At 43.2% G+C, this 11,573-nt stretch overlaps 1 long non-coding RNA gene across 1 annotated transcript; it reads right to left on the bottom strand.

Annotated features, from left to right (window-relative positions):
• LOC309373835 lies at window positions 1-3,822 on the bottom strand. Its single transcript, XR_014170220.1, has 2 exons — window positions 2,600-3,822; window positions 1-1,920 (listed from the first exon to the last, which is right to left on the bottom strand). It is a non-coding gene; the product is annotated as an uncharacterized lncRNA (long non-coding RNA).
• Between the last annotated feature and the right edge of the window lie 7,751 nt (window positions 3,823-11,573).

The raw sequence follows: 11,573 nt of genomic DNA on the forward strand, positions 1-11,573 counted from the left end.
AAAGAAAAAAGAGATCTGCACATAAAAAAACAAGTTGGGAAGATTGTAACAGAGCCTTTTTCCTTGATGTGCTTGCTTTCTATTTTTAGAAATTTTGAGGGGTGAAGAAGAAAACACTCAGCCTTCATTGCACTCAGAAGTAATACATGCAGACACAGGTTTACTTCATCTACTGTTTTGAGGAAAAACTCCACAAAGTTTAAGAGAATAAAAACAAAATTCTGAGGGAACTTGAGTCAAAGTACCTTGCAACTTGCAGGAATGTCAAAAAGCGCATTATTAAAAATACTTTTGCCAAAGTGAAAATGAAGTCAAATCTATTTTGTTCTGTTACTCCTTTTAAGAAAGAAAGCCTGATGCTGAACCAGCAAAAAGCTACGTTCAGCCACAGTATTTTAATACCCTCAGGGCAGAACCCACATCTATACTAACATAGAATCTTTGCATATAATAGCTATATTGTCAAATATCAAATATCAAGAGATTGTGTTGCTTGTGAAGAAGATGGCAGCTCCTCTTGCCTTAGAGTACTAGGAACATGTGCAAAGTTGTAAGATTCCTGGAACGTTGTCCGCTGTTAAAAATGAGGTCTGAAGCTCAGAATTTGCTCCATTACTAGTAATGTATTTTGTTAATAACTGACAAAAAGTGTCAATCTCTACTTTTGGAGAGTAGAGGGAAGAAATGAAAAATTCCTATTTCACAAATAATTCACATCAAAATCTAGTTTGGGGGAGTGATTTGTCTGTGCCATCTGTTCTCTATAGGTTTGGCTGCTCTCAAGATATCCTCGCTAGATTTTGCACAAGGGGGTGGCAGTCAAGATTTGGATGGTAGCTGCCATTTTGAATCAAGATGTCACTTTCACACATCTTTTGGCATCAGTTCTGCTACCTCTTGAGATATTGTTGGCAAACCTCGCATGAAGAATCCTGAGGTGGGGGCATCAGACTTCATCACAATTTGAATTCTGAGTTCTTCCATCTTATATCAAGGTTGTGGATCGAAACACAACTTCAGCGTCACTTTTTAAGAACAGGTTTGGTCACTTCTCAAGATGTTGTTGCCAAACCTGGCATGAGGGACAGTGGTCTTCATCAATGTAACCCAATTTCCAGGTGTACTGATCATTGAAATTCCACTTCTGTTGACACAAATTAGCCATTTACTAATGTGTGCTGCACTGAAGTAGAATACATTATTCACAGCAATCTTGATGTCAGTAACATTGTAAAACTTGGTTTGATGAGGTAGACCCACCTTCCCTGTTATTTACTAAGCTATGATACTCCGTGTTAAACTGTCTTCTAGCTCTTGCTAGTAGCATCCTACGGTAATTTATAATGACAGGTTGGTGGGATTTCTTGCCAGAAGTGCAAAAGGTGCTCTCATTAGTTTGGATATCTGATAACCTGAATTCTGCTGCAACTGATACATAACTACATCTTTCTATCTTAATATTACAGTACTATGAAAACCATGCCCTGTTCAGTTAAGTTTGTGTAGTCTTTTTCCAATAAAGCATTGGTATATAATTAGAATGCTCTGTTACTGTGCCAGTTATGTTGTAAGTCACAGTAAATGCTTAGGTTTTTGTGGCGACGTTGAAGCTGAAAGTATTACGATTCATAATTGCATGTGAAGCTAACCTCTCAGCTAGGAATATATGTAAACGGCAGGGGGAGAGGAGCAATACTGTTCAAAAGACCATTTATATATGAGCTTTGGGGATAGTTTTTTATACCCCTGTATCATCAAATCTGGGTAGCATGGTGACTGGCTAATTAAAAATAAAAGTTTAAACAGCTGCATAGGTCTATTGCCATGAAAAAGTCTTCAAGAGACAACTGAAAGTCAGAAGGCAAGGATGTCTGCCAAATCTCTGCTGGAAGAGTTTTCCGCAGCATAGGATCATTGACACTAAATACCTGGCTTCTAGCTGAGGCTAGTTGGGCCTCTGTAGCACAGGAGACAACTTACAGCACTCCTGGATAATTTTGATGATGGAGACCCGATAGAAAGGCTCAGGTGGCACTTGAAGCAACTTGGGCCCAAGTTAAGGGTTTGGTATATCAGCTCAAGAACCTTGAGCTTGTCCTAGTATAATGGACAGTCAGTGCTTATGTTTTAGCAGAGCTGTTGCATTCTGTCTCACCACTGTTCTGGTCCAAGCCCAAGGGCAGTCCCATTTAGAGCGTAGAGCAGTTCATCCAGGCTTGAGGTTAACCAGTGCACAGACTGTAGTTGCCGAATGACCCCAATCCAGATGCCACCATGGCTGGAGTACCAGACAAAGCTGGTAAAAGGCACTCCTAGTAACAGAGACCATTTGGTCCTCCACTGACTGGTGTATCCAGGAGTACTCCCCCTCCTCTAAGTGTTAGAGGGTGTGTCCCATTCAGAACAGGCAACTAGCCTGTCTTCCAAACATGGGAACCACCTAGCCTCCAGAATCAACATCTTCCAAGGATTCCAGTTTACTGGTCCATCCATCTGGTCAACCAGGCCTAAACTAAGATGTAGAAAACCAGTGTCCTCTAGTAATGGTTCTGCCACCCCCCCCCCAAAAAAAAGGGTGTTTGCAGCTGGCTGATGGCACACCAAAGGTGGGCTTTTTAAGCAGCAGCCTCACCACCGCCTCTTTTAAGTGTGGCTGGCACCATACCCTCACACAATGAAGCGTTTACTGGTCACCTCATTTCAGCTGATTTTCTAACCAGTCAGGAAGGGCAGGGCTCCAGGGGTGCACATGGCTGGACCCACCACTGTAAGTATCTTGTCCGCAACATCAGGCTGCATCAACTGGAAATGGCCCCAGAACACATTATAAGTAGATTCTGAAATACTTGTCAGTGATAGAAATCCTAGACTCCAGTAAATCTTAGTAAACAAAGAGCTTGACATTGGAAAACAAATAATACAAACCCCTGAACCAGACCACTCAAAAGGCCAGCGAAATATATATAGGAAAAGCTTCTATATACACTTCAGGTCAAATGGCAGCATGCTTATTTGGAGAGAAAAATACTACACAACGGTAGTGTTGAACCCACAGAATAATTGTAATTTTGATGGTTAGTGCTGGTTTTAAAAACAGCCTTTCTGTACCACTGCTGTACTTTGGAACTATTTATTTTAATTGCGGGGGGAGCAATCTCTTGGTACTTTACGTTTTAATGAGCCACAGGTCTGTCGCCTCTGTTAGAAATTAACACCACTATTCCTCTGGAATCCCTCACTTTTATATTTGCCATGGTAGTATGTGATGATGATGATTTGCTCAAATCCTGGAAATAATCCACTCCATATGAATTCTAATAAACATTGGACAAGCACTGGGAAAAGCAGAGACTTCTTTTTTTTATTTTGATGCTTTTGCATTTGTGAAGATTTCCCCAGTAATTCTGAAAACATTGACCTGTGAGGCAGGTCTACAGTAAGTCGTGTAGATGTGGAAAAGTGTAAGGCTTCCTGGTGACTTCAAGGGACGTTCTGGCTCACATTTCACTTGAAATCTATAGAAGGTAAACTGGAGTACGTAACAATAGTGCAAGTATATTTAAGCTGGAGGCACAAATGCTGGTTTGACTTGCAAGCCTGACCTGCTTCATTTTGCAATGCCTCTTTTGCAACATACATCCTCTGGCCGTTGTTGCATATGAGCTACTGGCCAGCTGGGTCTTTTGATCTACTGACACTTGCCATCTAATTCCCTTAAATGTAGAGACCTTTTCCAGATGATTTTTCTCCCCCACCCTGCCGTAATTGCACAGATGCTATGCCATTGTTTTCATAAGATCCAGATGTCCTCCCTTCAAGGCCGTGCTTTTCCTGGAAAGAAACTAATCCTTCCCAATACTGCAGCATGGATTCTTACGGACCCCCCCCCCAAAAAAAACCACCATCAAATCACAGATCACCTGTACTCATGAGCGCTTTCTGTAATTTGTTGGCAGTTTTGTTGTTGGCCTATGTGAAAATCACAGGGATCTGTGCTTTGAATCAGTGTTTTTGTGGTGTTAGCAAGCACCGAATCTGTGATTTTTATTATGCAGTCTACCACTGCAAGTGTTAATCTGCAGGTGGTTGGGGCGGGGGGGGGGAGACGCTGTGTAAAATGATGCAAATTCAAGAGGATCTGTTTTAATTCTGCTGGATCTGACACAGATCCCTTGGAAGTGTGTGTGTATCCAGACAACTTTTAATACCAAGGTTGTGGGGGTATTAAATTCAGGGTACAGTGGTACCTTGGGTTACAGACGCTTCAGGTTACAGACTCTGCTAACCCAGAAATAGTACCTCGGGTTAAGAACTTTACCTCAGGCTGGGAACAGAAATTGCGCGGTGGCGGCAGCAGGAGGCCCCATTAGCTAAAGTGGTACCTCAGGTTAAGAACAGTTTCAGGTTAAGAACGGACCTCCAGAACGAATTAAGTTCTTAACCCGAGGTACCACTGTACAAGGAGAGCAGCTGGTGGTTGTTCACTCATCACATTTTTATATGTGCACACATACCCAAAAAGTTGGTGACCTCTGCTGTAGAGAAAGGGCAAAAAAGAAGACACCTATTCACTGTGAAAATATTCCTGAGAGGGTTCAGGATCATTAAAAAAATACACTGTTTTGTAACTGTAGCAGTAAGGCAGAAATGGAGAGGAGAAACATGCAGAGGTTCCCCTAATACAGTGGTACCTCGGGTTAAGAACTTAATTTGTTCCGGAGGTCCGTTCTTAACCTGAAACTGTTCTTAACCTGAAGCACCACTTTAGCTAATGGGGCCTGCTGCGCTGCCGCTGCACGATTTCTGTTCTCATCCTGAAGCAAAGTTCTTAACCCGAGGTACTATTTCTGGGTTAGCGGAGTCTGTAACTTGAAGCGTATGTAACCTGAAGCGTATGTAACCCAAGGTACCACTGTACTGATTAAAAGGTAAAGGTAAAGGGACCCCTGACCGTTAGGTCCAGTTGCGGATTAGGTTTTCTCAATATTGGCTATAGAAATTAAGCAGTGGGATCGACAGCAATGTGTTTCCTCGAGTGGAGAGGAACAGCTCTACTAGCAGAATAGAAATAGCGCCTCCAACACTAAAAAGAGGCCACAGGAAGTGGCAAAAAGGCTTGCGAACAGCATTTTGCAGAAGCAATTGGAAAACAGTAAATTACACTGGTCAACAACAAATTTGTTGTCTGCGTTTTTTCAGTTGATTTAGGACGAATCTGTTGTGCTGAATCCAAAAATCACATTGGTTTTGCTCAATCAGGTCAAGTTTTTGAGCTATGGCCACATGTCTTTTTTTTAAACGTTTTTATTCACATGTGTGCTTGTGTGGAGCATTTTAGAAGAAGTTGGTGGGGGTAAAATGCCACGTCGAATAATTGTTTTGATTGGAAATAATTATTTTAATGACAAGAAGTATTCAGGTCCGAAAGTTCTGGGTGATTATGTCGAAAAGGGATCAGTTTGAAGTCATAAAACCTCAAAATCTTCCATAAATAAGTGCGGCAAAGCATAAAGTTGGGGGATCAAAACTAAGTTAATGGGGCAGCCGCCCCACGAAGAATTGTCAAAGGGCTCTGCCGAACTGTTGGCATGCAGATTGAAGGGAAAAAAACTCCTCTCTCACAGTGCTCGCATCAGCTTCTTCCGCAACAGGCATCAAGAGTACCTCCGTTTTTTCTCGGAAGAAAAGGACTTGGTGTACTGTGTAAATATTGCACAGCTTCTGCTCAAGCTTGGAGTGCCACAGTACGAACCCAAAGATTGGAGACTGTTCATTGACAGCAGCAAACGATCACTGAAATGTGTTCTGCTACACAACGGCAACCAGTTTGCCTCTATACCACTGGCTCACTCGACTACACTGAAGGAGATCTATGAAGCAGTGAAGTATGTGCTGGAGAAAATTGGTTATGATCAGCATAAGTGGTTTGTTTGTGTTGACCTGAAGATGGTGAACTTTTTGTTGGGACAACAGTCTGGCTTCACCAAGTACCCATGTTTTCTGTGCATGTGGGATAGTAGGGACCGTGCTCAGTATTACACGAAGAAGGACTGGCCTGTGTGGGAGGAATTGGTGCCTTGCAAAAAAAGGAACGTCATCAACGACCCTCTGGTGGACAGAGACAGAATATTCTTCCCACCGCTGCACATCAAGCTCGGCTTAATCAAGCAGTTCACCAAGGCTCTGGACAAGGATGGTGACTGCTTCACTTACTTGTGCCAGGCTTTTCCAGGATTGACCATGGAGAAGTTGAAAGCTGGCATCTTTGACGGTCCTCAGATCCGTCAGCTCATCAGAGATCCAGAGTTCGGATACTCAATGAACGAAGTGGAACTGGAAGCATGGAAGGCATTTGTTCTGGTAGTGAAGAACTTTCTTGGCAACAATAAGGCCAGAAACTATGCAGATCTTGTCAGCAACATGCTGATTGCTTTCATAAACCTGGGCTGCAACATGAGCGTCAAGATGCACTACCTATTTTCACATATGGACCGGTTTCCTGAGAACCTGGGTTCAATGAGTGACGAGCAGGGGGAGAGATTCCACCAGGACATGAAAGAGATGGAGACCAGGTATCAGGGTCGCTGGGATGCAGTCATGATGGCTGACTACTGTTGGACTCTGAAGAGAGACCTCCCTGCCGCTGAGCATTCCAGAAGTTCAAAGAAACGGAAGTTCAAGCCCTGAAGTTTGAAAAATGGTGAAGCAACATGCAATTTACGTGTACTTACCTTTATCAATGCCCACTATTCAGTTTACAGTAATTGATGTTTCTATCAGGTAATCAATATATGTTGTTGGAAAAACATTTTTTTTCTCTTAAAAACATATTTAGGATGATATGTGTTGACAAAAATCAGCTAATAATGCCACAAAAATGTAATCGATTTTGTCACAAGATCTGATTTTTTTCAAATCAACATAGCACAAAAACCTGACCTGATGGAGAGAAACGGATGCCATTTTCCGGTTTCAGCAGTGCAAAAATACCCTAAATCAGTTGTAGAAATCTAGACAACATTCAAAAAGTAAAAAATTGTTGCCCAGTGTTATCAGAGGTTGCCACACAGTGGCGCCATCTGGAAGCAAATTACACTTCAGGAAAGGGGCAAATTCAGAAAGAGCACCTGCAGCAGCAAAATAGAATCAAACAAACTATGCCACCCTAAAAACACACTGAGCTGCTTAACTGAATAGAAACTTTGGGCAGCACTTCAAAGCAGCCTGACCCTAAGAAGACCCAGCCTAGGCACTCAAACCTACACTGGTCTCAGGTTCTTCATAAACCAGAAAGCCTAAACTTGCAAGGCATGATCTCGAACATTCCCCTGGTGGTTCTGCCTGTGGCCATGATGAAAGTGGCATGGCAGGAGTGTGTCTTCCCAGAATCAGGTTGGTTAGGATTGCAGGACACGTATTACTAATTACTAATTTTAGCATATTTTTCTGTTTTAGACAAGTGCATATTTAGATCCACAACATGGACTAAGATGGTGAAGATGGGTATTTCAAAGAGTTGTGACATTTATACCTAGATCTAAGCTTTTTATAGAGTCGGGGTTAAAGCACCAACTAATCCTGCAACCTTAAACTCCCAGTACTTTATATCTTCAAAGGTTCTTAAAGCTTTATTATGCACACTTCTTCTTCAGTTTCCTACTCCTACACGGGGGCATAAGAGACCCTTGGTGCCGGCACTAAAACAGGGTGTTAAGAAAAATCACACACGGACTCTGGTGCTGCAGCTGTTTGTCAAAACTCTGCCACAACGAGCCATTGTTAAGTGCTCTCCAAGTGGCAGCTTGAGAAATGCTGCCAGCCTGAGCCTTCACAACAGAGAAGCTGCTGGTTCAAAAGAATTAACTTTATTTTCCTCCACAAGTAGGCTGCGTTTACCAGATGACAGCTGGTTGCAGATTTTGGCAGAAGTGGACTGGGGGAGGGGGATGGACACACATGCCTAGGCCTCAATGAAAGTATCCACAGACCCAGACAGAGGCTCGATTCAGATGTAGTATTGTGAATGATGTCCATAAATGTCCCTTTGCTCTGTTTCTGTAAATGCATCCCTGATAAATTGCAATAGTTCTTCATGGGACTGTTGCTCTGGTACTTGGATATTCTGGTGTAGAGGGTTGAATCGGCTCAGATACATATGAGGGAGTGGTTCAAAACTCCTGCCACACATTTAGTAAGTAGGTAAGTAAGTAAGGGATGTGGGTGGTGCTGTGGGTTAAACCACAGAGCCTAGGGCTTGCCGATCAGAAGGTCGGCGGTTTGAATCTCCACGACGGGGTGAGCTCCTGTTGCTTGGTCCCTGCTCCTACCAACCTTGCAGTTGGAAAGCACACAGTGCAAGTAGATAAATAGGTACCGCTCCAGCGGGAAGGTAAACTGTGTTTCCATGCACTGCTCTGGTTCGCCAGAAGCGGCCTAGTCATGCTGGCCACATGACCCGGAAGCTGTCGGCGGAGAAACGCCGGCTCCCTTGGCCTATAGAGCGAGATGAGCGCACAACCCCAGAGTCGTCCACGACTCAACCTAATGGTCAGGGGTACCTTTACGAAAGAAAGAAAGAAAGAAAGAAAGAAAGAAAGAAAGAAAGAAAGAAAGAAAGAAAGAAAGGAAAGAAAGAAAAGGACAAAGACTCAGCCCTCATCTGCAACATAGAAATCCTAATTCCAACAATGTGGGTTAATATTTGTGTTCAGGTTTACTGTAAGGATTATAACTCCATAAATCAACGTAAAGAGCTTTGACCACTTGAAAGAACTATGATGATGCAATCAATCAACACTAATAGCTCAGATGCCAAGTACCAACAATGATGAAGCCAAAACGGGGTTATGTACTCCAAAACATGAGATGGAGCACAGTCTCAAGCTTCAGGAAACCCTAAAGTTTGCAGAAATGCAAAAATTTTGAAGGGTAAAACCCAAAGGAGACCCTCTGCCCCCCAAAAACCACCCCAGCCCAATGAGGACCCGGAACATGGTCTGTGACCAGCAAATCCTGTATGTTGGGAAAGGGGCTCCATGTAAGAAGGGAAGGCTGGCCGGTTGCAACCTTGAACCTTGCAGCAGAATCTGCCTTTCAGAAGTGAAAGGAAACAAGCCTGTTTGTGCAGGAGCAGAGAGCAAGGTCTCACATACTTAAGAAAGAGGGCTATACAAAGTGACAAAGGGAGGAAAAAGGAGTGGGTGCCCACAGAAGGCACAATATAATTTTTTATTCAGTATAGTGCAGCACTGTGATAAAGTTGCCTCACTGGGATCATGGCGGCCGGTGGGGTGTGTGTGTGTGTGTGTGTGTGAGAAAATCAAATGCACTCAGGGGCCTAGCATCATTTTTTCAGACCAGCACAAACTTGTAACATGGGCTTCCCCTCTGCATCAAGTTCCTATCTCTCACACACAATACGGTGAAGAATGTCAGAAAAGTTTCTATTTTAATTCCGGATTTGCATTTTCTACATTTCTGAAATTACATCATAAACCCACATTGGGGGCTTTCTACTATGTCAGTTTTTTTCTTTTTTCCTCCTGTTTTTATTTAACGTACACCCAACCCTGGAGAAGAGCTCTATAAAGCTTGCTGGTCATTTTGCACCTTTTTTTTGGTCCTAATAAAGGCATTATCTTGTCAGTATTCTGATTATTTTTATTCTAATGTTTCCAACACAGCTGCAAGCATTTCATAAACAAACCCATTCAAATTAAAACTTTCTTTCCTTCCCTCATTCAATACAAAATAATCAATTACTTCCAGAAAGTCAATTTCTCTTGCAAGGTGACACTGGATACCCAAAACAAATGGGTAGCTTGTCCATTCTTGCTCATAGGAGGATGCTTGCAGATTCTGATGAGCACTTGTTTGCTGAAAAGCCTCTGCCAGAGGCACGGGAAGTGTGGTAAGCATCCATAGAGCTATGCACACTTAATTGAAAATTAATTGGAGGGGTGAGGCGGGTTTTTTTCAGATCCAACATTTCGTGGAGAAAATTCTTTGAAGGGTCTGCCCCACCAAACCTCAGTCTCCTACTCCTCTCTTTCCCTCACTCACATTCAGACTATTACTATTTCACTCTTTTGATCAATAGCTCTGCAAGGAAGGCAAGAGAAATGGGAAATCTCTACTTCTGTTACTCAGCAAGGGAAGCTTGCTTCAGGTTCATAGGTATTCATCACTGACAGAGACATGTTTAGACCATCCTGCCACACAGGAAACATAGTGGGACTTACTTCCGAGTGAAAAAACTAAACGTGTAGAGCTGGGCTTTCAGAGGGTCAAAGTTACACGCGACCAAAACAGCATTTTGTGTCCAATTCTCTGCTACAAGTCTCCAAAAGTTTGGCCAATCACCTCAAACCATCTCATGTCTGATTCACATGCTCCCAACCCATATTTTCTGGTAATAACCAGAAACTCAGTCATTGTGGCTCATCTCCCCTCCGCATGCTACCACTTCCCCAGCACTGATGTTCTTTGTCTTTATTAGCAGAGTGTATTTCTTTAACGATGAGACCGTCAGACAAAGCTTAAATTGTATTGAGAAGCTTTCCTGCCAACTTCCCTGCCATCCCAGAAACAGCTAGAGGGACACACAGCGCCGTTTGTCTCCGATCCAAAAGCTGTTGCTTTTTAAAAGGACACTCTTGATTCATTGCCCTGCTTAAGTGACACAAGTTTCTTCAGCAGAGATCCGACCTGTTTAGCAGCTCTTAGCTGACATCAGCTGCTGTGTACAAGGAGAGGGAAATGAGAAACACGGGGAAAAGAGGGAAGGGGCTGGAACAGGAATCTTATGGTCTAGTAACAACCAAATTCCTTCTCTTTCTCTCTGGCCAAGATTCCATCTAATTACCTTGTTTCCTCTGAGCTGATTGGAAAGTGGCCTTGTCTGGACCAAAGCGCTAAGCATCTTACATGCATCTGTTCTATCTAATCCCCAATAACTGGGGCCTGTGTTTCAGAAGGATTGCAAGGAGGGGAGGCGGAAAACACTGGCGGAATTTCCCTGTGTGCTGCCTTGTGACCAAAGCAGGAATATCATGCACATATCTGCAATTATGAGATGGGTGGGGTGCATAGGATTGCACAGAAGTAGCAAACCGGGAGCCCTTCCCATGGATTTTGCCTGGTGCAATAATATTCTTATAAGGAACAGTAGCTCTATGGTTTTGGATCTGTTTTCTCATTTTCTTTCTGAGAATCTTTTGCTTTTGCGTTATACAGAGAATTCTCTCTGTAGGTGCTGGGAGCATTGGGGTTAAGCCGAAACTTCAAATAGGAGGTCAGGTACGAATCAGGTGCTTTGGATGGTAACCATGACTTGGTTTCAGCTACTTGGATGAGACCATTCAAATCCAGTTAGCTTCATTCCACACTTGGCTGAGTTCTTGGGTGAGCTGAGAAAGGATGTCTCCTCTTTTGCTCAATGACTTGCACCCTCTCTTCAGTGGTGGGCCAGTTGCAGAAGTTGCCTGCAGCTCCTTCAATGGTGGCAGTAGCTGTGGCAGAGCTTGCAGCTGACTTTGCTGTGCTCCTTCATCAGGGACCCATTGAGGGCTGCC

The sequence above is a fragment of the Podarcis melisellensis genome (genome assembly GCF_964234715.1).
Source record: "Podarcis melisellensis genome assembly, chromosome: 7".
In the NCBI taxonomy this organism is placed as follows: Eukaryota; Metazoa; Chordata; class Lepidosauria; order Squamata; family Lacertidae; genus Podarcis; species Podarcis melisellensis.